Below are 27857 nucleotides of genomic sequence, written 5' to 3' on the forward strand. Positions count from 1 at the left end.
GTCTGTCTGTCGGTGTGATGCTTTTGCCGGGACCAAGTCAGGAATGCTCTTCAGGACTTCTGTTAAGTTAGTAAGTAATCTAGCTAGAAATGCGTTAGATTTCCTTTTGTTAAATGGCTGGTAAAATAGGTTGTACTGAATGGAATGTATATTCCTGTTTTGTGTCTTTTTGTAACTTAAGGTTTTGTCTAGAGGGATTCTCTATGTTTTGAATCTGATTACCCTGTAATCATCCTGATTTTACAGAGGTGATTCTTTTACTTTTTCTTTAATTAAAATTCTTCTTTTAAGAGCCTGATTGCTTTTTCATTATTTTTAAGATCCAAGGCTTTGGGTCTGTGTTCACCTATGCAAATTGGTGAGGATTTTTATCAAGACTTCTCCTAGAAAGGGGGTTTAGGGCTGGGGGGGGGGGGGATATTTTGGGGGAAGACGTCTCCAAGTGGGCTCTTTCCCTGTTCTTTATTTAATATGCTTGGTGGTGGCAGCATAGGGTTCAAGGACAAGGCAAAGTTTGTACCTTGAGGAAGTTTTTAACCTAAGCTGGTAAGAATAAGCTTAGGGGGTCTTTCATGCAGGTCCCCACATCTGTACCCTAGAGTTCAGAGTGGGGAAGGAACCTTGACAGAGGCTGATGTTTTTGTAGCTAGGGAATCCCTAGGGGAACTAAGAAATCCAATTTTGATGAAAAGCTCCTAGTAAAATTAGAAACTGCTTCTGAGCCTAGTGAAGGAAAATGGAAAATAATGAAAATTAAAAGTGCAGCACAGAAATCTTGTAAACTCTGGAAAAGATTGCAATCTGTAATTCACTAGCTGGGATTTTTCATGTTTTCTGCCCCATATCATACACACACACACACACAGAGCTCCTTCTATCTAGGTGGCTTACGTCAAAGATGTATTCTTTTTTTTAAAAAAAAAAAGTTCAATTAAAAGTTTATTAGCTGACACCCAAACTTCCTTTGGTGAATTGTCTTTGATGGCAGAAAGAGCACCATGAAAATACAGGGTAACTTCCAAGGTAGTGAGCATATTTTTTCCTCTCCTTAGCGTCTCTGTGTATTACAAACAAAATAACTGGGCAATTTTTTGTAAGGGAAATTGTGGTTCTTGATAATTTGTCTATAATCACAAATCATGATCTGCCATTGCTTCTATGGCCAATATCTTTTATGCATTTCACATAAGTGGAAGGGGAACCCAAAGCAGCAGAAATGGGATGAAAAATGCAGAAGGAGGGGAGCAGCAGTTCCAAGGCATACCCCTCTTTAACCCTCTAAAAATTTCTTTACCTCAGATCTGCAAGATGTGAGCACCTTCATACCTCTTTGTAATCATGTTAGTCTTTTAAGAACGTAAGCAAAAAAGACATTTTTTAAAAAAAAGTTATCCCTAATGCATCTATTTTCTGTGTCTTATATTTTTATTAATTATTTATTAATTATTATTATTATTAGTTATCCACACAACCTGTATCTGGAAACTAGTTTTTACTGGACACAGTAATGACTGTGAGGCAAATAACTACATTAGTGATTTCTTGCTTGTAAAGCAATATCATACACTCTTGAAGACAAATAGACTAGATGTACAAACCATGGCAGCCTGTAACAGCAGAAAGTGAAGCGGGGTAAGTGAGTATTTACAGCACAGAGGCAAAGCTGAGCTCACTAAAATCCTAAGGATTGTTCTTTACTTTCGGTCTGCAGTCTCTATAGTGTATTCAGATTTGAAACACTAGTAAGGAAACCATTCAATTTTTTTTCCAGATTGCTTCAGTCTGTGATATCAGCAATAATCACCATGGTATTGTTGCCTAGCCATTCTTGAAGAATCAGAAGTGGACTGTAATTGAAGACTTCATTACCAAGATCAGTTGGCTGCCTGATTACAATGGCAAGGTGAAATATATATCCTCACCAAAAAGCAAACTGCTAAACCTTTAGAGAAGTCACCCACTTTTCACTCTTTTTCATTAGAACCCCGACAAGCTTGTCAGCAAAATTAAAGGTATGTCATTCACATCGTGCATGCATTGCAAAGGACTATAAACCTGCCAACCTCTTTGATGAAATAAAAGGGTTTTATTTATGATTCATGTAGGAATATGAGGTTATTTTTATTCTGTCAGTACACTAATAATCAGATGAGAGTTCAGGAAATGAGAAGGCAAACTGGCAGCGAAGGTTCTGATAAAGGGGAACCCTCTAGGGTATTTTGACCCCTTTGTAATCTCCTTCTTTTTAGTGTGAAGTTATAGTGCAGCATAGTGTGATCCTGCAACAAGCTTGGGAACAAAGACAGTAACTATCTAGAAGGGCTTGAGGTGTAATTCCACTAGAAGAGGAAAATGCTTCCACCAGAAAAGTGTGTGTTGTTGCAGTGATGGGAACAAGTACATTTTGATCCTAGCTGGTTTCCAGGATGTAGGCAGTTGAAAAGATGTCCTTTTTGGGCTCCCCTCCAATGTAACTAGTCTTTAAAAAACAAGGTAAACCTCATGTGCAGTCATTAAACATTTCTTAGCTATCATTATTGGCATTCACTTTTACAGCACCATTGCCCCAAGGAGCTCACAGTCTAGTCTGATGTGATGTAATGAAGGGGATGCCAATAAAGTAGGGAGAGGAAAGGGGAGGAAGGACTGCGGTAACCCCCTTCATGATTATTTGCTAGGGTGCTTTAATGCTCACATATAGCTGTGTGTGCATGGGCACATTTCAGAATATGATCTGCCCTGGACATTTCAACTGCTTTGGTAATTTGGTACTGGTGTAATTTTGTCCCAGCTATATGAAGCTTTTGAAAGTAACTTTAATTCTAGTTGGTGTAAACTGTCATTCATAGCCCTGGCTGCCGCTGAGATTAGAGAAGCAATCCTTGCAAGTAAAAGGTATCAGTGTATTAGCTGGGTAGCATTAAGTACAGTAGTTTGCTGAACAGTGGTATCTTGGCAGAGAAACACAGAATAGCACAATATATGCAGGATGAAGTGAAACAAAGTTCACTGGAGGAAAAATAATAATACTAATCCTTCATTCAATAAGCAGTGAGTTAAGTACATTTTATGTGTGTGTTGAAGAAATGTAAAAGTAAAGGTAAGAGCACAAATGTAAAGGTAGTGACTAGCTTCCTTTCAAAAGACAACATACGAGACATTTAGGGGTTGGTAATAATAAAAGACGGACCTGAATTACTAAGTTCAAATCCAGATCCTGGTCTAAACTTCCACAAAGTTCAAGGGTGTTGGATTCACTCTTAGGGTAATACAAATAATACATCCATGGGTGTCCTTTGCATAGAGCCCTATGCCTCCCTTCTCAGCTTCACAGTGCACAGTGTGCCAGGGTATGAGGTATGGGCAGTGGGAGGGGGTCTTTGCAGCTCACAGTCATAAGTTAGAGCACTGGTTCTCAATCTTTCCAGACTACTGTGCCCCTTTCAGGAGTCTGATTTGTCTTGCATACCCACAAGTTTCACCTCACCTATAAACTACTTGCTTACAAAATCAGACATAAAAACACAAAAAGTGTCCCAGCACACTATTATTGAAAAATTGCTTACTTTCTCATGTTTTCCATATAATTTTAAATCAATTGGAATATAAATATTGTACTTACATTTCAGTGTATAGTGTATAAAGCAGTATAAATAAGGCATTGTATGAAATTTTAGTTTGTACTGATTTCATTAGTGTTTTTTATGTTGCCTGTTGTAAAACTAGGCAAATATCTAGATGAGTTGATGTACCCCCTGGAAGACCTCTGCGTACTCCCAGGGGTACACATAATCCTGGTTGAGAACCACTGAGTTAGAGCAGCCCTCAGATAAATTTCTAGGGACACCCTTATAATTAACTTCTGTCTGAAAAGTTTCCCTTGATTTGACACAAGCAGCAAGTAAGAGACACAAGTAACTGAAAGAGACTGGAGCAAACAAAATACTTTCTTCTGCTCTTTTACTTTTTTTTTTCTTCCAGTTTCTGTACTTTGTGCAAACCCCAGCAAGTTGTGTATAGTCAGTTTCCTGGTTTCTCCTGCATAGTCAGTTTCCCCTGTTGTTTGTGTGGGCCATTCACACAGCAATAGAGAAGAGAAAACATTTTAAAGAATAGAAAATATTGATTGCAAAACCACTGAAATTGGCTGGAGGGCTTGGGACAGGTGCAGCACCTGAAATTGCTTTGAACTCATTTTAGTACACTGACTAGATTTCAAGGGCCAGATACACCAGTATACTCCATACACTTTGTGTTACTCTGGTTGGCAAATCAGCCATAAACCCAGTTTAACTATCTAGGTTAAACTGGGTGTCTAGCAGCTTTGCAGTGCTGGAGTTTCACAAAGTGGGGAGAGCTTTTGGGTGACACTGTCTCTTTAACAACCCCATTCCCTTCATCAGTTCAACTCTTTCAAATAGAAATATAATTTTTCTTCTTCCAAGAACTTTCTCCATTCCAAAATATTGCCCTTGTCAGGTAGCCCTGGGTGTCACTGCTGAGGATAGCCCAAGATTTAGGAGTTTGCAGCATTGCATCTTTATTTTCCATAGCTGCCAAGTACATCTCCTTGTACCTCTCAAGCCTGCCATAGTGCTGGAAAGTAGAGCAAGTAACTACTTCATCAGTCCAAGATTGCATTCTCATGGAGCACGGAGGTTCATTATACTTACTTTATCAGCAGTAAGGTTTACTGCTGAATCCATGAGAGATATTTGTGTGAAACATGAGCAGAGAGAGAGGCATTGCATCTTTTCATTAATAAGCCCTCTTCTGGGATCTGGCATTAGTGAGATTCAGCGGATCATAGAGCACAGGGGTATCATTTTTACATGATTACTCTAAATTCTTATACCAGAGGCTTAAGAGAGAGGCTTCTCACAAAGGCAGCTGTGGGAATTGCTAAATGATTGACACAGCAGTAGCAATGGGCTGAACCACTGCAGGTACCTCCAGTCATGGGGGTACCAGCAGGCATTTTATTACCTGCCATCACAGGAAAAGGGGAAACAAAGGTGTGAAAGACAGCAAGGAAGATGTGCTAACCCTGCAGAATTTCTCTGTGTTCCTATTTCGCCTTCTGAACAAAGCTCCCAGAGCATACTTAAGCAGGGCTTCTCCATGCCACCCTTATTAGGTTGTTCTCTTCCCTTGCTGTATTTTCCTTGGGTTCAGGATTTTTTTTCAGAATATCTGTATTTACCTGCTTTGTTATCTCTAAAGCTAGCAGTGAACTAGAGAGAACCCCACTCTCCCTCTTAAATAACACCTAACCTCGCATTTGGTTGAGCCACCCTGGTAAGACAGTCCAACCACACCAAGCTGTAGCCCAAATACCTGGTTCTCTTCTCACCTTAGGTGTACCAGGGATTGAGGTGTTCTATGACCATGGAACTCACTCTGAGCTGCAGAATTTTGTTCTAGAGTCTAACTAACTAACTTTTCATTCATAAAATGATGTTTCTAGCCTTTGTGGTTGTGTTGATGAGCTTTAAAACATGAAGCATGTGTAACACCTGCAACTTTCTCTTCCCGAGTCTGCAAACAGCCTAAGACAATTGCGCTGAGTGGTATGAACTGCCAGAATCAGCTTAGTGTACATTTAAATCTGAAACATAAAGACAACAGCTGAAACCTCAATTGTCAAAACCTCCAACTTTTCAAACAACTTCTATAATGTCCAAACAAAGTCCTGAACACAAGCATTGACAGACAGGAACTGTCTGTGACAGTAGCCAGCTGCAGATATTTTAAAGGAAGATGTAAAACTCCCACAGTGGGATACTCTGCCCCTACATTAGATCTCATCCTGATCTCTAATTGTTATAGACTGGTTTAAGCCCTGAAGCATGATGTTTAATATTCCTTTCAAAAAATTTCTGCTTGTTAATTATGATTATTCTGGATATTCTTTATATTCATATTAACGTTCAATTTATTTTTTAATTTTGCTAAGTTCTCGGTCTCAAAAACTTCCTGTGGAAATGAGTTCCACAGTGTAATTATGTGTTGTGTGAAAAAGGCTTTCCTTTTATCAGTTTTGAATTTGCCACCTTTTAATTTCAATGAATGTCCTGTTGGTCTTGAGTTCTGAGATAAGGAGAACAGAAGCTTCCAATCTACCTTCTCTAGACCATTCATCATTTGATATACTTTTATCATGTCCCCTCTTATTTGTCTCCTTTCGAAGGTAATTTTTTAAAATCCCACTTTATATGAGAGTTTTTTTGACATCCCTAATCGTTCTTGTCATCCTTTTCTAAACCCCTTCTAATAGTGCAATATCCTTTGTGTGGTGCAGGGACCAATGCTGAACGTAATATTCCAGATGAGGCCACACCACTGATATATATCCATAATGGCAGTGGCTAATAAAGCATTTTGTAAAATGAAAATGTGGGGACAGAGTAAAATTAATTGAATTTTCTATCAGCATAAATAACAGAAGGGCAACTGTACTATTTTTATTACTGATTTCCTTATTTAATTAATTAAAAATCTCATTTTTTAAAAACTGAAATGTACCTGTCACAGAATTTTCAGGCTGCAGTTCAATACACGGTTCAATATATGAACCATGCTACAGAATGTAGGGCTATCTTCCATGGTATATAGGGACTTGGGTGTAACTTTATTGAACTTAAAAGATTCACACCTCATTTACACCATTTTAAGTTAGAGGGGAATCAAGTCTGTTCTGCATATGGAGGATGTCTTTCAATTTAGCACTTTATACAAGTACCAAAGAGGGAAAAAAAGGAGAGCGAGAGAAACCCAAGAAGTCTACACCTTGCTGGATGTCAAATAGTCCAGATCAAATAGCAAAGAATACCAGTTTAGAATCTAACACATTCTCTCTTTCCAGTATTTCTCAAACTGTCCTGCTGAATTAGTTAAAAACAGGTACTAACTATAACACCAATTGCAACAGGTCATCTAGTCATCACAGCAACCTACATGGACTGTAACTTTATATATGTGGATAAAATGTGGAATAATTAACCCTTTAGCTAGTGGAATAAAATATTGTATAATATTGTTCAGAACACAGATCTAACAAAATGTAAGATCATGTGAGGAATCTTTCATAACAACAGGTTCCAGACAAATAAGTGACATAAAGAGCTGAGCTCATACCCAGCCTTATATAAAAATAGAGAAAGGTACAAGGAAAACAGTCTTTTTTTTTCAATTAGTGATCTTTTAAAGGCCTAGGTTTATATAGTTTTTTCTGCAACAGGATGCAAAGATTGTAGCATGATAGAGACTCAAACTAAACATATAGCCCAAATTTAAAAAAAAAAACAAAAAACAGTAAGAGGTCTGTGGCTAAACAGCAGAGTAAAAGAGGCAGTTGCGGGGGGGGGGGGGGAGAGGGGCAGGAAAGGCATACTTTAAAAAAGTGGAAGTCAAATCCTAGTGAGGAAAAAGGAAAGGATCACAAACTCTGGTAAGTCAAATGTAAAAGTATGGTAAGGCAGCCCAAGAAAGAATTTGAAGAGCAACTAGCTAAAGACACAAAACCAAACAGAAAATAATAATAATAATTAATAAATAATAATTTTAAAAAGTAAGTACATCAGAGTCAGGAAGCTTACCAAAGAGACAGTGGGGCCACTGGATGATTGAGGTGCAAAAGGAGCACTCAAAGAAGACAAGGATGTTGCAGAGAAGCTAAATGAATTCTTTGCATCAATCTTCACTGCAGAGGATATGGGGAAGATCCCTACACCAAGGCCTTTCATTTTGGTGACAAATCTGAGGAGCTGTCCCAGCTGAGGCATTAATACAAGAGATATTGGAACAAATTGATAAAATAATCAAAATAATCAATAATAAAATAATCAGCAATAAGTCACCAGGACTGGATGGATTCACCCAAGCATTCTGAAGGAACTCAGATATGAAATTGCGGAACTACAAACTGCAGTATGTAACCTATTGCTTAAATTGGCCTCTATACCAGATGACTGGAGGGTAGCTAATGTAATACCTAGGCTCCAGAGGCGATCCTGTTAATTATAGGCCATTAAGCCTAACTTCAGTAGCAGGCAAATTGGTTGAAACTACAGTAAAGAACAAAATTATCAGATACATAGATAAACACGATTTCTTGAGGAAAGGTCAACATGGCTTTTGTAAAGGGAAATCATGCCTCACCAAGCTAGTAGAATTCTTTGAGAGAGTTAACAACATGTAGGTAAGGGTGATCCAGTAGATATTGTACTTGGTACTTGGACTTCTAGAAAGCCTTTGACAATGTCCTTCACCAAAGACTCTTAAGCAAACTAAGCCGTCATTGTATAAGAGGGAAGGTCTGCCCATGGATCAGTAACTGATTAAAAGATCGGAAACAAAGGGTAGGCATAAAAGGTCAGTTTTCAGAATGCAGAAAGATCAATAGTGTCCCCCAAAGCTCTGCACTGGGATCATTGCTGTACATATTCATAAATGATCTTGAAAAAGGGATAAACAGTGTGGTGGCAAAATTTGTAGATTATATGAAATTATTCAAGATGGTTAAGTCCAAAGCTGACTGCAAAGAGTTACAAAGGCATCTCACAAAACTAGGTGACTGCGTGACAAAATGGCAGATGAAATTCAATGTTGATAAGTGAAAAGTAATGCAAATTAGAAAAAAAAAATCCACCCATACATACAAAATGATGAGATCTAAATTACCTGTTATCACTCAAGAAAGAGCTCTTGGAGTTATCATGGAAAGTGCCCTTGAAACATCCACTCAATCTGAAGCTATCATAATGCTACTATATAAATCCATGGCATGTCCACACCTTGAATATTGCATGCAGTTCTGGTTGTCTCATCTGAAAAAAAAAAAATAGAATTGGAAAAAGGTGCAGAGAAAGGCAAGAAAATGATTAGGGTTATGGAACAGCTGCCATATGAGGAGAGATTAAAAAGACGGGGTCTCTTCATCTTGGAAAAGAGGCAACTAAGAGAAGATATGGTAGAGGTCTACTATACCATGATTGGTATGGAGAAAGTGAATAAGGAAATGTTATTTACCCCATCACGTAACACAAGAACTGGGGGCCACCTGATGAAATTAATAGACAGCAGGTTTAAACAATCAAAAAGAAGTTCTTCTGTTCACACAACACACAGTCAACTTGTCCAATTTGTTGCCAGGGGATGTTGTGAAGGCCAAAAGTATAACTGGGTACAAAGAAGAATTAGATAAGTTAATGAGGGCTAGGTCCATCAGTGGCTAGCAAGATGGCCATGCTCTGGATGTCACTAAACTTCCAACTGCCAGAAGCTGGGACTAGATGACAGAGGATGGATTACTTAAAATTGCCCTGTTCTGTTCATTGCTTCTGAAGCATCTGGCACTGACCACTGTCAGAGACAGGATACTGGACCAGATGGACTGAGAATAGCCATTCTTATGTAATGCTCGGTGTACACTTCAGCCTCACACACTATGTTCTATCAAACCTTGATTTTGTAACATATTGCTTTGAATAGTTCTGTCAGTATATAAATCATATGACAAATAAACTGCTAAGTGTGTTTCTAAACTACCAGGCGAGAGTGCAAGGGCCTCCAAGAGTTACTGTATTGAGAGTAACTGATAGATAAAGCTGTTTATCCTTTTTATCTCTTAAAAGAGCAAACTTTAGAAACTTTAGAAAGTCATAGTTCACTTATTTTTATCCACGCAAGGGCAAGCGTCACAATCACATTTTCACCTGGTCATACAGTGAATTCATTGGGTGGCACTGGCAATGCACTTGAATATAGCATAGAAGGCTCCCATTTTTCAAAGCCATCCCTAAATTCCCTCTTGTGAGTTTTTCCTGATAATTTTTGCATGACATTTTTGTGCTCTAGTAATCATTTGGGAATGAGGAGCTTCTTTAAAACCTATTTTGTTTCTTTGAAATGTGCCAAGTATAAATACATAATCAAATAAGCATACATTAATGATACAGATGTGTATGAATGCATTTTTTCCTTTCTAGCGAAAGCAGCAATAAGTTGTATTGTCAATTTGCAGAAAGTTGCCAACAATTCTTCAGATGAAAATCTGTGGGGTCAGGGTGGCGGTTCTACCTTCAAATGCTCACGCAGCACAAAAACTATGTGAGGCCTTGGCCTTGTATGTTTAATACAGGAGTTCTCAAATGGGGGCGGAGAGGGCGGGACCCCTCAGGGGTTCATGAGGTATTACACGGGGGGAGGTCGCAAGCTGTCAGTCTCCACCCCAAACCCCGCTTTGCATACAGAATTTAATGGTATTAAATAAAGTGTTTTTAATTTATAAGGGTGGGGGGCGGGGGGTTACTCAGAGGCTTGCTATGTGGAATGGGTCACCAGTACAAAAGTTTGAGAACTACTGGTCTAATAGGACTGAACCTAAAGAAACTAAGGGAATAAAACCAACTTTCTTATGAGGGCGCAAACTCAGGATCCAGATCTTGTTCTTTTGGTGGTCCATAATTCATGGTGTGCTCATAGATGATGCCACAGTTACAGTATCCATCCATCACTATTCAGCTTAGCTGAACTACGTCTACAATCAACCGCATATGTTGTCTGTGACCTCCATAAATATTTTTAAATGACTACTCCAATGCCCATTAAAGACAGTGGAAAGATTCCCATTGACACTGATGGGATTTGAATCAGGCTTCAAATTAATGTTTTAATGGCAGACAGATCTTGCAATTAACCTACAAAACACTATATTTATATTTAGAGTTGACTCCCTAAAATAAAATTCGATTGCACTTGGAGATAGTATAGGAGACTCCCAAATAATAATGAATGATTGAGAAGTTCAGATGTAGATTCAAACTTCACAGCTCTATCTCGTTAATTTTATGGCATTTCATCAGGTTCATCCTAAATTATTTTATCAGAAGCATTTCAATATTGGCTGGCTCGTGGTTTGCAAATATTTCTCGTGTGGCACTGAGTTCTCACTTCACCTCAGTGCATATCTAGATATTTTCTTTTTGTTAATTGTGCACACACCCACACACAATGGGTTTTGCAAGGCTGGATTTGAACCTGAAAATCTCTCATATTTTTATAACCAAGACCCTTGCCAGCATATCACAGGTGTGCACCACAAGAGTGAAAAAGGAAAGAGAGATTGTGATTGTTCAAGGCTCTGTTGACAGCTCTGAGTCCAAAATGCTTTCACCTAACAGTGCTCCTGTACATCTGTGACCCTGTACAATTAAGCTAGGCTAGGGGAAGTAGCTTGAAGTTTTGAAGATATGTTAAACAAGTGGTTACACATTTCTTCGAAACATGATCAAAGTGGGAATGTGAACAAAGGGCTGAAGGGAAGGGATATGAATTAGGAAGAGAAGGACTGTGAGCGTGGCTCAAATGAGTAAAAGTGCTAAGAAATCACTGGAAGTATGGAACTGGATTGGGAACCTTAAGAAATGGGTAGCTAGGTTCTTTCACCCTCTGGTCAGCTGTGGTGTTTTGATTTGTGATCTGAGTGCCAAACACTTGGATTATATTTTACTGGGAATCAGAAAGATCAGCTTACTCACAGGTGAATGGTTGGGTCATATGTTTCAGTTTCAGGTCATCTCTACGTTGTACCTAATTGAATAATACCTTTCTTTTTTTCCCTTTTCCCATCATTGATCAAGCTGCTTTTGAGAGAAGTGATTCTTTGCATATCTGGCTAAGTGCTGTTAACAGCCTCTGCCTGCGGTTTGTTAAAATTAAAAAAAAAAAAAAAGTGTGATCTTCCCGGAGAAGTAATTTGCTTCTCTCCAACCAATGATGGCTTGCACTTTATGCAAATTGGTATCTAGGGACAACAAATCCCATTTAATACATATGCATAGTTCATAAAAAAAAACGACGTGAGAGAAAGCGAAAAAAGATAAAGCAAAGAGTCAGCAAAAGAACAGGTTCCAAGGAAATTTATTGTCCCAAATTGGACATTTGTAACAGATGATGTGAACAAGTGTTAACTTTGTTTTCAGCAGCTCTTCACGTACGTTCACTAGACATCACACAGATTATGTTTTAAGGATCTGAACTGTAATAAAAAAAAGTGTCTGTGGGCTTTAGAGTGTTGTGTTCCATATGGTTAGGGAAGTGCGGAGTTATTGCGACAAGCATCTTGTGAAGCTCATTACGCGCGGCGGTGTTAGATGCGAATTGCTGCGCATAGCTATAGGGTACGTACATGACATCCCACAGTCAGCAGATAGTAACTGGAAATGAAAGATATGAAGGCACAGAGTACAGCTTCAGGGAACATGTTAGACAAAACATCTGCTAGTATCAGAACGCTGCATTATCAGATCATTGTGGCCATGAATTTTTTATAAACACTTTTTTTTAAAGCTGTAACTTTGAAAGTGACATTTTGTGAAAAAGTTTTTGATTGAAGGGTGATGTCAGGATCAAGGCCAGTCTAGTTTATTATCTGTGTAAGAACCAATATTGGCAGCCTGAAATAACTCCTTTCTCCAAGGAGTTGAGTTGTCCATTGCTAGGGTTTTTTCTTTATGATCCTAAAGGCTGATAAAACCTTGGCCTGGGATCCAGCACAAAGCTATGGGGCCATGCTCCACATAGAATGCTTTAACCCTGGAACAATGCAGCGCTTACTGGTGCTTAACAGTCCTGTCCCTAAGTTAGGGAACAGTAAGGAGATAGGCAACACATGTATACATTGCAGGCCACTTGCATTAAGAAGGTGAACTGTTTTCCATCCCATCACCTTTTGTGCTCTGACTACTAGCAGGTAGACTTTCCCTGTGTCACTTCTCTCTGAGGGTGCAATTGTAAGATATTCTCTCTCTCATGTAAAACGGGTACAGATGAAAAATTTGTTTTGTTGATCCCTGAAAATGCCACATGAACTCTATCTTCCCATGCACCTGGGGGCATTACTCAGGTGCTTATCTTTGAAAGATGTCAATGGTCATGCATTTTAGGAATCATGACAGGACATCACACATTTCAGAGTGGTGGTGCGGGGGTAGGGGGACCTTCCAAAAGATCATGATTTATGAAAAGATTAGGCTGTCAACAATCCTCTTTCATTTAATTCAGTTCATGATACTGATCCAGTGCCCTGATCCATGTGGACTGAATTTATAGATACAACCATCTTAAATACTAAGCCAGTAGCTAAACCATAAATGCGTAATGAGGGCTGCACACAAAGCTAAAGAGGAACTGAACTGCATCAGAGGTGCTAGGACACCTGAACATATGTCAGATATTTTGCTCACCGGGCCTATTGTTGAAGAAGGTGACTGTCACTTGATATCACACCTAGCAGCACCTTCTTGAGATGACACCTGAGGTTCCATTGCAGTAACATCATGGCCCCCAAACACTTCCTTTGGTAATGCAGGAACAGCAAGCCTAGGAATAGAACATACAGGTGAAAATTTGGCTACATGTGACATTGGTATCAGTTACTTAGAAGATACCTATGTCATAATATGTCATATTAAAATAATAAACAAAAACTACCCCACAGATTGCTATGCCTGCAGCTTTGGGGTGGGATTCCATCATTAAAGAACAATTTTGACACTTACAAGCCAAAACCCTGGTTCTAAATATGACCAAATTTCTATAGAGGAAATCAGAATCTGAACCTGCACCCAAACTTCACATCTGGCTGCCACATATATAGAGGGCCAGTCAAAACCCTGAATCTAACTATGAGGTACTCAAAATCTGGGTCAGAATTTTGCAGTTCAGGCAGAGCTCAAATTCATCTCTTTCTTCTCTCCCCATCTCCTTCCCCCGCCCCCCATCTGAGTTACTGGTAACCTATTAGTGTCAGTTTATGAAAACTTGAATCAGACAAAAATGTAAAATAAAAGTCTCTTTTAAAAATAATTTAAAAAAAGGTATGATTCTGTTTTGGTTTTGAAGTTTGTTTATTTCTTTGCTGCCACACCATTTAGTATTGAGATCCTCAAATCATTCAGAACTTGGATTGGGTCAGTACTTGTATGGGTCAGTGCAATAAGAAGCCCTTAGGGTATGTCTATACTGAAACCATGGCAGTTTCATGACAGATTGCAGCTGGATTAAATTTACCTGAATTAGCTTTAGTCTCAGGTACTGGAGCAGAGAAACTGTGGCAGCATGTTTCTCAGTTTAAATGCACCAGTTGCATATGAAAAGGAAATTTAGACATTGAAATACCGCCTCTACACATGCAATAGGCCACTGTTTTTATCTGCAAATCAGGATATAGTCATATGCGAATTTGTATGTGCAGTTGCAGTAGTTGTGTTTCCAGAAACAAATGCTCAAGTGTGCACATATTTTTGTGGTTCCCTTGTGTTTCAAAATTTGGCCTTAAATATCACATGAAGTAATTTTTATCCCTTTGTTTACTCTGATGTTGTAGCTAAATTCCAATTCAATTATACATTATGCTTGATATATTTCCCCTGCTAGTTTAGATGGGTAAAGTAGTCTTCCTTGTTTTGTTCTTAATTGTGGTGATACTCTTTCTGTATAGAAAAATGGCTGCTATGTTACAACTCAATGGTAGCTATATTTCAGAGGTGGTTTGTGTGATTTTTTTTAATAAAGAATTAAATTCTGCCTTCTCCTACGTAGTTCTGTAACAGGGGGAAGATAGTAAAGATTGCAAAATATATGTCCAATCTGTGTGAGCAAAGAATTGGCATCTAAATATGGAACAAGAGCATGGAAGCATATATGGATACACAGTTAGTAGAATGAACACAAGGGCACTGGCTTGAGGGGGAAGGGATGTGATTGGTCCCAAACATGGCAAGCACATATGCTGCCATCCACAGCAAGTGTATGATACCACCATTACAAGTGTAGTGCTCCTAAGGAAAACAGCTGTGTAAAATTTGCTGCGATGTATTGAGCCTGCTGACCTGTATCATCCTGGTCTGGTGACAGTAGGATTTCTACACTAGTCAGGACTGACAGCATATCTGAATAAATACAGAATAGGCTGCAGGAGAGAATGCCACACCACTGAGTGTAGAATGCATCACAAAATTAGAAAAGTATTTTGGGAGCATTTGAGATGAAAGACATTTTATCAACCGATAAATGCAAGATGATTTTGTTATATTTATTTTATTGTTGTGTCCAGTGCCAAATGTATGGAAGAGAACACTTCAATTTTCTGTCTAGATCACTGCATAGTTTGATACCTGCTCCTTTGTTAATACAGCTGTATATTACTTTCAACCACCCTCACATCCTCACAATCCTTTTGGTTAGTAATTTTTAAGTTTGGAAGAAACTTAATTCCATAGCTGGTATGGATCTCTCATTGTCAGATATAAAGCCCCATTCAAAGAGTGTCCCCCTATATAGTCCTCTCCCACTATCTATAAAATATTAATAAATGCTACAAAACGTTTCATGAAATCTGTTTCTCCATGAAAGTATCTGATGGCTTAAGTATGAACTGATCCTATGGCATCTCATATTGCTGATTTATTGTTGATCTGGAGATTTTAAAGCCAAGTATAACTGGGGTTTACAGTTTGATTTGAATTAATCAAGTCTGATTAGACAAGGACAGATCAGTCTCTTCTGAATCCCTGAGTCTTGATAATACATCTCTGTGCGCTGTTCGAAAAAAGTTCATCTCTTAAGGTAAAGGAGGCTATCTATTTAGCAGCCAGTCAATAATTCTTACCAAAAGGAGCAATAAATCTGAAGGAGAAAAAAATGTTCCTGATAAACAGAATGCAGGGAAAGTAGCATTTGTTTTAAATATGGAAATTTTAGAATGGGGTCACTGGGTGGTAGATTCCATAAATGTACATAAAGAGACTTCTTTTTTCTTTTTTTCTCCCCTTACTCATCACACTGCTGAGTCTGTCCACTTACAAGCTTTGATAGATGGAGTTACAAAAACAAAAGAGTGCATTTAGGCTAATAAGCCGACTTGAAGAGACATTGAAAGGTTGGAATTATGTATGGCAGAAAACAATTATGGAAGCTAAATTATTCTTTAATTAATAATGAGATCCATCAAAGGCAAAAGACAAAAGAGCGCAGAACAGAAAGCTTTATGGTTTACTGTGTATGTCCATATGTTCAGGTTGCATGTATAAATACATTCTTATGCATAAATGTGTTGAATCTAAATGTACTCGAAAGTTATATGTGTGCGATAATACTGCACTTTAATAGGTTTTGGTTGTGTATGGAATAGACATGCATATAACAATGTCTGTTGATAGCACTATGAACAGAGTTGACCAGAGAAACCAGGCAGTGTTTATTAGGCTACAAGTTCAAGCCCAAACTTGAGCTACTGTTGGGTTTGGTAGCACCAAAGCCTCTCTGGCTGTTTTTGTAAGATACTGTCGCAAAGTGACAAAAATGTCATGAGATCAGCTATTCTCATATAAGTTCTTTCTTTTACAACTGCAACTGAACCAGGGGCTGAATTTGCATAGGAGGAGGATGAAACCTGCCCCTAACTGCTCCAGTGTGGACAGTAATGCTGCAGGCAGCATTTATACCCTTGCCCGCTCTTTGGGTTTTTTTCCAGAGAGAGAAGGTTCAGTTTCTAGCCAAGCCTCCACGGAAGCTCTGTTGGTGGAAGACATAGACCACCTTAGCCACACTAGTCACCACCCACTTCTGGGGCTGTTGGCCAGCTGTGGTCTCCCCCAAAGGAGTTGGAATTATGGACACCTTGTATTACTAAGCAGACTTGCCACAGATACCTATGCCTTGTATAAGTGTGTTAGAAACCAGAATAAACAAGGACTGAAGATAGCCCTTGATTTTGCAGTCACCTCTCAGCACCAAAATTGTGAGCTTGTATGTGGGGATTTTAATTCAAATCTTCCTCCTTCTGAAATATAGTGGTGCTTGTTGAGTGGGGGAGGGGATGGTTGTTGGATCTGAGATACCATTACAGGCCTATTATACTCTGTCCATTTTGTTACACTGAATATCAGTGAAATTTAACTGCATAATGCAACTGTTTACTTTCAGTAGCTAAAGTAGTTTTTACATAAAAACCTAGATTCACTGCTTGGTTTAGGGGGCGCCAGGGTGGAAAGTCTCTGCTTGTGGGGACAGGCTGCAGAAGCACAAGTCATCTGCAACCATTGCTTCAGCTGACTCTTGGCAAAGCCACTTGGGTGAGGCAGGTGTGAGGACTGCAGCAGGAGGGCACACCAGACAGCATTCATTCAGTGCCCGGACAGGCAGCCTCTGTCTGTAGGGCTTCCAATGAGCCCTACATGACACTGAAATCTGCCTTCCCCTCTGTAGGCCTGAGGTTGTGCAGATCACACACCCCTGTGACAGAAGGGGTGAATCAATCCCGATGGGTATAAATATTCCTCATGCTCAGGGTCATCCTCATTTGAGAACAAAAGAAAATGAAATTGTGGTGCACATCCCTGGCATAGATACTGTTAACACCAGTGACCATGTGAAAGGTGGTCACCAAAGCTGAAGAGTGCAGTGAAAGGCCATGGCACATCTTCCAGGTCTGCTGCAGAACATCAGCATTAAACTCTCCCCATATTCGCTGGTGGAGAACAATTGCCCTCAGTGCATTAACGAGGAATATGGAAAGGCATAATTCCTTATGCCCCTGTAAGAAAATGTAAACATAACTAAAACAGTGGGGCAGGAAACCATATTTGCCAAAGTAAAATTTCACTGTTAAATCTGTTTTATTGGAAATGAGATGGCAAGTAGCAAGAAAAAAATTCTCTCTCTCTCTCGTAAATAGACATGGTAAAATAGAAGTCTACCTTTAGAGCCATTGGTTTGGCCTCCTTCCTGCAGCATTTATTCCTTCTTTTTAAGTTCCTGACTACATGCCAGAGCAACAAGCCAGATGTTAAAGAGTGTATACTTTGCAGACTATACCAGCATGCAGAATCAGGGCGGGAGTGGGTAATAATGTTGGGAGAAGGAGGAAGAAGTGATTATGTGATAGTGATTATTCAGCAGGGCAATAGTGGGAGGTACTGTAACTGACAGGGACTCACTATGGGACGCAAATCACTTAAAGCAAAGCCATTAGGATCAATTTAAAATATAAGGAGGGAGGCTAAAGTGACAATAGCATATTTTAATTGAAATCACAAATATCACTCTGCAAGAGATGGTTAACATGCTGTACAGAGTTGCTTTATCTTAACTGAGAAAAAAGTTTTGCTTTTGAAACAGTACCCTTTTTAACAAAGATCCAACCTGAGCGTTACATTAAAAAAAATCCTTAAATCCCCATTTTCCCCCTTGTAATGTTTTTTTCTTCTTGGTGGGCATGGAATTAACTACATTACTAATGCTTTTAATCTGATTTTACTAGAGCCTAAGGCTGAAGCAGGGAATCAGCATGTGTCCCATTAAAAGAAAAATACACTTTATATAGACACTAAATAGCATGTCCAGACAAACACATTTATCTATGTGTTAGCCTTCTTTATTGGGCTAACTAGCCGATGTATAGACCTTTATACAGAAATGAAGTAGTTAGGATGTGGTTATTACTGCTTTTGGCATCTAAAATCCAAGCTTGATGAAAGAACCTGGCAAGGAAAACCCACAGAGTTCTGACATACTCCACTTGTTACTAGCTCTTTGATTTCAACTCATAAAATCTGACATATGTTGGGCATTGACCTTGTTCTTTTAAATAAGCTTATTTTAGGAGACCTTTGCAAACTGCTGGCTGCATGGCCGCAATGTAAGCTGTTAGGGAAATGTAGTACAAACAGATAGGTTGTATGTTTTGAATGCCAGAGCTGTAAGTTGAAGGGCAGTTGTTAAGATCTATACTTCTGAGTGCTTCAAGTGCCATTAATATGAAAGGATCCATTTTGGCTTCACTAGTCTGGGTCCAGATCCTGCACACCTCACTCAGCCAAAGTTCCAGTTGATTTGTATGGCAGCTTTTCCTGTGCAATGGGTGTAGGACTGGCAGAGCTTTAGGGATTGTCTACATGCTGCATTCATAGAATATCAGGGTTAAAAGGGACCTCAGAAGGTTATCTAGTCCAACCCACTGCTCAAAGCAGGACCAATCCCCAATTTTTGGCCCAGATCCCTAAATGGCCCCCTCAAGGATTGAACTCACAACCCTGGTTTAGCAGACCAGCGCTCAAACCACTGAACTATCCCTCCCCCCATTGACATAGTACTCTTTGAAATAGGGTTACATCAGCACTTACTTGGAAACTTTTAGTGTGCACTAGCAGGCTCCACACAGGCCAGCTGCTATATGACATGGCATCACGCACCAGAATTTACTCTTAATCTGGTGTGCACTAACACACAGTGTAGACAAGCCCTAACAAATACTAAGGAGTTTAAGCCACGATTTTAAAAGTGACTAGTGATTTTATGTGTCCTACTTCAGACACCTTTAAAGATCCTACTCTTCAGAGCGTGGGTGCTCAGCACTTTTTGTAAACCAAGCGCCTTTTAAGGTGCATCAGGTTGAACACCCAAAATTCAGGTACTCAAAATCACTAGTTACCTTTAAACATTTTGGCCCCCACAGTCACCTTGTGCATCATTCCCATTTTCAGGAAATGTGTCTGAAGGAAAAAATCCCCCTTCAACATGGAAGTTTGTTTGCCATTTGTTATAAGAGAGTTACTTATATGAAAGTTAGAGAGAGGTGGGTGAGGTAGTAGCTTTTATTGGTCTGCCTTCTGTTGGTGAGAGACAAGCTTTCAAGCCACACAGAGCTCTTCTTCAGGTCTCTCAAAACTTCTGTTAGTACGGCAGCCTGGCAAACACCAGCAACAAAACAACTTGCTGGACACCAACATAGTAACATAGAGCGGGAGAATGGAAAATCCTCTATGTCATAGAAACAATGTGCTTCATTTAGGAAAGTCTGTTCCTGTTGAAGTCAGTGGAAGACTCCCGTCAAGCTCAATGGGAGGAGCCAACTCTTAAACTTGAAGAAAGTTTTAGAGCTGGTTTCTGATATCCTTCTGTTCTCTGTAGGCCAAATCCTGCACTTGTGACTCAGGCTATGATCCCGTGAGGTGCTAAACATGGAGTTCCCATGGAAGTCAGCTGACGTTTTGCACCTGTGTGGAATGGACTGCAGAGTTTGAGCATTATATATATATATATATATTGCCAAAATAACCAGGAATAAATATTCATTTTGACATTTAGATTGTAAGATGTTCAGGAGAACAACTGTCTCTTTCTTTATATTCATACATTGCCTTGCACCATGCAGGGGCCTCAACCTTGATTGGGGCATCTAGGCACCATTGTAATACAAATAATAACAATAATTAATCATTGGCAACCAAGTTTAAAATAACTGCACATTAAAATCACATCCAAAGGTTTTGTCTAGCTCAGATTCTAAAATGAACAATGAGGACTTGGTGACTTATTTCCTAGGGACAGATTGTGAACCTCCCTTTATTCATTTTGGGGAGCAGGCACTCACACAAGTGACCCCACTGACGTTAGGGAGATTACTCATGGGGATATCTGCTTACCAGTATAAGTACGGGGTTCACAGTGTGGACCTTTGAATCTTTTGGGGTGTCTTTGACTGTCTCATCATTGATGTTAGTCTGGTAGTTGCTTTACCCGGGACCAGTTCGGGCTGTGCCATCCATCAGCAGGAAGAACGGCAGAGAATAACAGAGCTTCTGCTGTCTCGTGTAAAGGGGGCCTGCCTGAAATTCCCTTAACCATCTATCACTCACAGGCTCATTTTTCAGGGAAACAGGAATTCACTACAAATGAAGGCTGATACAGAAAAGCTTCTCACAGAAACTAAATAATGTAACATATTCCAGGTTCTGGGCAGATAAAAATTGAAAAGGCTGTGGTGCTTGTGGAAGTGGAATGATAGCGACAAGCGCCATGTGAAATCCCTGAAGGTGGTGTCAGGGGACACGCTCCCCCATAAAATTATGAAAGAATCTGATGTAATGGTGCATTGTGAGACAATCTGAGCATAAATACCACATTCTTTCCCATTAATGATTTACTTTCATTGTGCCAAGATTTTTTTTAAAAAAAGAATGTAGATTTTGAGCACACTGAGAACAGGAATTTCCATTGTGCTGCAGTAAGATTTAAAGATTGTGGGGAACTAAGAATTGAAATGCAAATCACTCTCACATACAACCTCCTGCTGAGGCCCAAATTTTTACAGATCAGGTTCTGCAGCCCTGATGGGGAATCAGTGATCTGCCTTTCCGGGGATTCACAAATTAGTAGTAGTCTAAGGTATTATTTTCTACAATATAATTGTAACTTACCAGATGAAAGTTTGCCACTGAAGGCAGTCCTCTGATCGTCCATTATTTTTCCAGCTGCATTGCCACTGAGGATTCTTTCACAGACAATGCAAATATACACATCACAGCCTCCCTCTCTGAAACATGCACTTCTTGAATATAAACACGTTGTGAATATTGTTTCCTTCTTCCTTTCTCCCTTGCTTTTTTTTTTTTTTTTTTTTTGGATATGCAGGTGGTAAAATACTGGCTGCCATGAACTTCATGTAAGAAATAAAAATTACCCACTTTTGGAGGCTGCTTGATAGAAAACTGCCAGCTCGTAGCATCACTGCTGCTGTAATCACTGCAAGGATAATAGGACATACATGCTTTTGTGGATAATTTTGTTTGCTAATTGCTCATGAAATTTCAGGTAAGGAACATCCAGTTCAATCTGTTATAACGAGTAATGTCCTGGGTGGTAGTGGTTTTTAAAAAAATATTGTTGTCATTAAAAATGCATAGCTCTTCAAGTTTGGAAAAATACTTTAAAATGGTTTGGAAGCTGGATTGACAGCAATGGAGACAGGAAATTTTTATCCACCGAAAAAGCTCAATGAAGATAGTATCAATGCAAAGCTATCCCTAGCTTCCTGCCAGTAGGTCTCAGCCCTGTTCTAAAGGAAGTGAAGTGTTTCTGATTATAAGAGTTCATTCAAAACATTTCTTCAATCCTTGGCTTCTCTGAGACACAGACTGCCAATGACAGTGGCTTTAACAATGGTGGCTTTTGTGAGCTGGACACTTTCCCACTAGGAACCGTATGGAGGCCCCCCCTCAAAAAAAAACATTTTATATGGGGCACTGAGCATGTGTCAGGTGGTGGTAATGTTCAGTCACTGCCTACTCCTTGACCAGATTTGAACCAGTGCCCTCAACGTGAAGAGATACCTTTCCAGCTAACAATACCCTGAGACATTCAGTGCTTCTGAGAAATACTACAGTATACCTTTCCTCTGGAGATTCCTGACCATGGCATCATTGGGTAAGGCCAAGAAAAATATCATCGGGCAATGATTACAGGCTTAGAGTTTTATTTGCAACTAGTCCTCCTTTCTGATTCCTCAGGCCATCCTTCCTCTACTGCTACTGTTATTAGTTGGTGACTAGCCTCATTACATAGTGCTCTATTTAATAATTACATGTACATTAATGAGAATTAACATTCATTAGTGCCTTAGCAGGGAATTTCTGTCCATTACATTTCAGGGGTTCCATCACTGTACTGTCTTGAGGGCCATATTGAGTAATTTTAACTCACACAGGGCTAAATTGTCACAGGCCTTACTTGGCTGTGCACGGAGATAGCCCTCTCGGCCCCCCACTTGTTACCCTGCAAAGATTGTGCTTTTCTGTGGTGAGGAGAACACAGGCTACTTGTCTAATGGCCCTCCCTGTGAACAAGGCAGGAGGGGTGGAATGGGGGGAGTGAAAGGAGCTCTGGTTTTGCCCCTGCCCCCCACTCGCTAGCTGGGCACACAAGAAGGATGAAGTAGCATATCCTCCCACAGGCAGGAGCAGAAAAGGAACTGTGACTCTCTGGGGTGCTACAGCTATTCACTGACCCTTACTTGGGGCAGACTCTAAAGTTACAGGCTAGCCTATAGAGATCCACTTAGTGAATTCGATGGCATATCTGCTCTTCACCTCTCAGTGGATCAATTTCATAACTCTAATGTTCTTTCCTGGCTGTTTTTTCAAAAGTGGAGGAAAATGTAGCAACTTAAAGTTAGTAGCTTATTTGTTTTGTCTTGGAATACAGAAATATTTAAAATGCTACCGTGTTCAGCATGGTAGCAGTAATTAACTGCCACAGCAGCTCATTGCCTGTTTAACATCGGTGTATAATTAAATGTTTTTTTAAAAATGTATATGACTTTTGTCCATCTTATCATTAATGGGAAAATATAGGACTCTTATGGCTCTTGAAAGGGTTAACAATACCTAGATAATGTTCCTTTTGGAGCAGGAATTGCCGTTTTTGGAAAGAGGATAAGCTGTAAAAATGTAGAAGGGTCCTTATATAGAAGGGGTAAGGAGGCAGAAGGGGGGCACTGGTCATAAGTAGAGACTGGAAGTTGGATTGTTAAGTAACTCTCAGGCTGTAGCTGTGTCAAGGCTGATTCCCCACTCTGGCACTTTGAGTGCAGAAGGTGGGGGCCCGCAAGGATTCTAAAAATTAATACTAGTCACTCCAGGCTGGTATTAAACTCCCAAGGTCACAGCTTCTCTCTGACCACACAAGTGCAAAAAAACCCTTTGTACCCAGGAAGGCACACTTGGGAATTCCTCCCTGTGCCTCAATTGTGCCTCAATTCCTCCCTCAAGCCCTTTCACACACCCCCTCCGGGGAAGGACTGAGAAAGAAAATAAAGGAAATCAGCTGTTGCCATGAGCTAATTAAACACATATGCACAAACCTCTTAGGACACCAGAAATCCAATCCTGTTTTTAAAAAAGGTTTACTTTTTTAAAAAACACAAAGCAAGAAAATACATCTGGAACTTAGGTTTTTGGTAGATTTTAAAAACCTACTTACCAAAATTAAACATCAAGAATAACCTTCTTGAGGTCCTGCTTAAAGGTTACAAGCAAAACAAAAGCATTTGGGGTTAGCACAGAGGAGTACACAAGCCAATAAGGGGGGGAAAAGAGATAATCATATCTTCCTAGACATTTCCTGATCTACTTACATATCTAGGGGTTTCAAATAAGTAGTTTCTAGGCATGATCTGATGGTTTTACATACCTGGCTTAAAGCTTCCTACAGCTTAGTTCAGCCCTGTTCCTGCTCTATGTCTCCTCTCTCCAGAGAACAACAACAGACAGACAAAGGGAAAGTTTTTTTCCCAATTTTAAAAAGTTCTAGCCTTCCCATTGGCTCTTGTGCTCAGGTAACCACTCCCTTCCTTTTACCTATGGGCTTTTTTAACCCTTTACAGGTAAAGCAAGTAGAGAACAGCTACTAACAGAGATTTTATAGCTAACTGGCTGGCTGGGTGTCCATAACAGGGAGCTACTTCCCTCCCCTTCATTTATCACAAGCTGTTTTTAATTTATTTTTGTTTTATGTGCAAAGGAACGGGGCCTTGCAGGCCTGGCTAATATCAGAGGCCTGGATTTCTGTAGATTTTAAATCAGAGTCCACATTTGGGGGGTTCTGATTTTGGCAACTCTGGGGTTGTGTTTGTTTGTTTTGTCTTGTTTCAGGGTCTGGATTTCTTTAGTTAAATTTTTCAATTCCTCAGCTTTGAGCCAAGTGACTGATTTCAAATTACACGGTACTTTCCAAAAAAAGGGATTATTTTTTCAAGCAAGGGGAATCCTAACTTGCTTGCAGTACAGTTTATCTAAAAACCACAGATGCCATCTGCAGTGCTAATCCACTGCCTCTCACTATTAATTCAGTATTCTTAGCACCTCCTAGATAGTTTATTACCCATCATAGCTGTATCACAGGAATTCTGTATATATTTTTTGTTTTGTCCCTCTTCTGGCAGGGAAAGTAAATCCCAAAGTATTTCAGCGGGTGCTATTAATATGCAAATAATGGAGAATACACTAGTTCTAATAGACCTCCCGACTACATGGGAGGTGTCGCTGTTGGAGCAAATTAGCTTTCTGTAATTTGCATGCTTCTCACAGCCGCCTGGGATTATATTTTAGATCAGAGACAATAAAAGCATATGCAGTTAGTTTAAAATGTAACTAATTTTAGACTTTGAAACAGTTTTAATGTAACTTCTTAGTGGTATCAAACAGTTATTTGCAAAGAAACTTTTACACAGCCTGTAATTTTCATGGCATCTCTCTCTCTTTCTGCCATTAACTGCTCCATCTCTCTTTAGTGTGGAAATGAATGAGGGAACATGCCAGGTGGCTACATTTTCAAAGACAGGTCAGTTCTCAGTAGACTAATCCAAGATCATGCCTGTTAGGTTCTGTGTGTACCTGGATCTTCCCCCTTTAACACTGAAGGGAACTAGCCCTCCTTTGCAGCACCACTCTTCCGCCCTCCACAGCCCTGGCCTTTCTGTTATATTCCACACAGGAGGGGATGATTTGGCCCGGTGGACATTCATGCAGTGAAGACATTATCTGGGCAGTCACAAAATCTTCCCAGACAATCCACCAAAATAAAGAGAACCTGGAATAGTCCAACACAGATGTTTAATAGAATCATCTAGCCACGCCAGGAAGTGTATCCTTTTGGAAAACTCTGGTTTAAAAAAATTTGAAGGAACTAAAGTGTATTAACCTCATCTTAGCCTGTAGAGCAAAACAGTATCACACCATATTGGCACACTGTAGTTTGCACTTTGCAAACTGACATTGAGCAAATACACTTTTTTTTTAGCATTTAGACACACATGGTGCACTACAGAGAGTAACAATATAACATGGACCTCACACTAGAGATACTGTATCATTATTTCAAGATATGCAATGATTGCTTAATATTCTACATGTGAATGCATTGGTTCTGAGCCTGGTGGCTACTGCCATTTGGCAGGGTTGGATGGTGGGGTGGTCTGGTCTTCTATCCATGGATGTTTGCTGAGCTCACTGTAAACAATTTTCTTGGCTCACAGAAGTATCCTGAACCCACTGCCTTGATTCTAGCAGTGCCTGCTTTGAAGAACCATAGATGAGGTGCTTTTGAGGAGCAGCAGCCATGTGCTTTTTTGGAGGGGGCGGGGGGTAAGTCCCCTTACAAGGTGTTTGATGCTATGTTCTGTGAGGAACATGCAATTTCCAGTGACTCTTCGTTTCTGTTGCTTCCCTCCATGTTGTTTTGCTATTTATAAATTTGTAAGCTTTGAAGTGTCAAATAGCATCTTTATTTAAAACAAAACAAATAAACCAGACTGATTCCTCAGGTGTTAGTACAAACATTTGGAGGCTATGTAGGATGGCTCAGTTTGTAAAGCATAATACTGTTATAGCTGAAACTGGAAGAAAAGGAGTATGAAAATGTGACCAAAAATATCTTCAGCTTTGCTTCACATAGACCGTATCAGAAGAAAACTGGTGATGTGCTAGCATGGGAATACATGAGATGATGCTATTTTGGAGTACAAACATGTATCTTTCAATAACAAACCACTTGACTTCTTTCGGCTAAAGCTTACAGGTTGACAAAATCAGAAGACTGTTATTAAATGGAAGTACTATGAACCGGTAAACCTTGGAGCATTTTATCTGGTGTCATTGCAAAGAGTGAAAACTGAAAAGCCAGAGCCACACATGATAGAGTAAAATATTGACAGTACATTGTGTCACAGGCTTACTTAGCATTGTAGTAAGATATGCTGCCGCCAATCAAATCAAAGTAATGTCTTTCTCCAATGACACAGGCCGTCAAAAGATTCATGCCATACTGCTGGTGTCCAGGAAGAGTTGTCTAGTAAAGTTCAAGAGATCCACTACTTCTTGACTGTCTGATGTATTCTACTATCCAGCTTCCTGAAGAGTAATGTCTCGGAGTCCATCTGAGGACTTGTGGATTTGGTATCCAAACTAAGAATTAAAAGTGGTGGTCTTGTAATAATAACCCAGGCTATTTTGCACCTCACAACATTTGGACACATTGCTTAGACCACTGGGAAGCTTTAGCTGAGTTCTTATGCCAGAGGAAAAGGCTTGCTGATGTTGTAAAAGTTGAGAACTTGGCTGGTCCTCAGATGCATACTTCTCCGCCCTTATATATGTTGAAATGAATGTTGGATACCAGCAGCATCTCTTCCACAGTGAAGTTTTTTTGGCTGTCACATGGGGAAAAGTTTTGAATAATTTTGTTTGATCTGAGATCAGAAATCCAGATACATTTTTTTTTTCTTGCTAAGTTTGACTTTGGCCTGCCTGAATACTTTGTAGATCCACACTTGCTTTTCTTCCGAGCTGTTCCCCATGGACAGAATATGAATAGTCACATGATCACAGAGAAGTTTGTTTGAAAGCTTGGTCCACTCCATTCTGTGGCTGTTTAGAAACACTGCTATGATGATACATTTCATGATTGAGAATAATATGTCAGAAATGATCTGAAAATTATGGTTGGATACTGTGGAGTTCTCAAATCCTCATTCTCTTGATGTTTTGTAAAAGACCTTGTGAATTTTCACCCAAAATGTATAATTTTTTGAATTTTCACATGTGCAATTATTTTCATTCTCTGGAAATTTCACAAACTCCTGCCCTGTACTCCCCCCCTCATGCCCCTGCACCCCTGCCCCCAAATGGTGTCAATTATACAAAATGAATTAAATGAAAAATATTGCATGAATTTATATATTTGAAAATTTTCTTTGTTTTGTTATAGCTTCATAATATGGAAGCTTCACTCTCTCATGTTTTTGTTTTTATAAATATAAGCTTCTTTTAATAACTTCCTTGGATCATGATGTTTCTTTCATAGTCCAATAAAATATGTTCTCTAAGAAACTAAGTTGTCAATATTTTGGGAATGTGTTCACAATTTAGTATGAATTGCTCTTATTAACAAGGCAAAAGCCTACCCTGTCAAACCTGAAATCCTGCTTCCATGTTTAATGTGCGAATTAAAGCCTTCTT

The 27857-nt window shown here is 39.5% G+C and overlaps 1 long non-coding RNA gene across 1 annotated transcript; it reads left to right on the forward strand.

Annotated features, from left to right (window-relative positions):
• LOC140909618 (uncharacterized) lies at positions 1–27847 on the forward strand. Its single transcript, XR_012158293.1, has 5 exons — positions 1–70; positions 1772–2012; positions 21478–21657; positions 25133–25182; positions 25877–27847. It is a non-coding gene; the product is annotated as an uncharacterized lncRNA (long non-coding RNA).
• The last annotated feature ends 10 nt before the right edge of the window (positions 27848–27857 follow it).

The sequence above is a fragment of the Lepidochelys kempii genome, chromosome 3 (genome assembly GCF_965140265.1).
Source record: "Lepidochelys kempii isolate rLepKem1 chromosome 3, rLepKem1.hap2, whole genome shotgun sequence".
In the NCBI taxonomy this organism is placed as follows: domain Eukaryota; kingdom Metazoa; phylum Chordata; order Testudines; family Cheloniidae; genus Lepidochelys; species Lepidochelys kempii.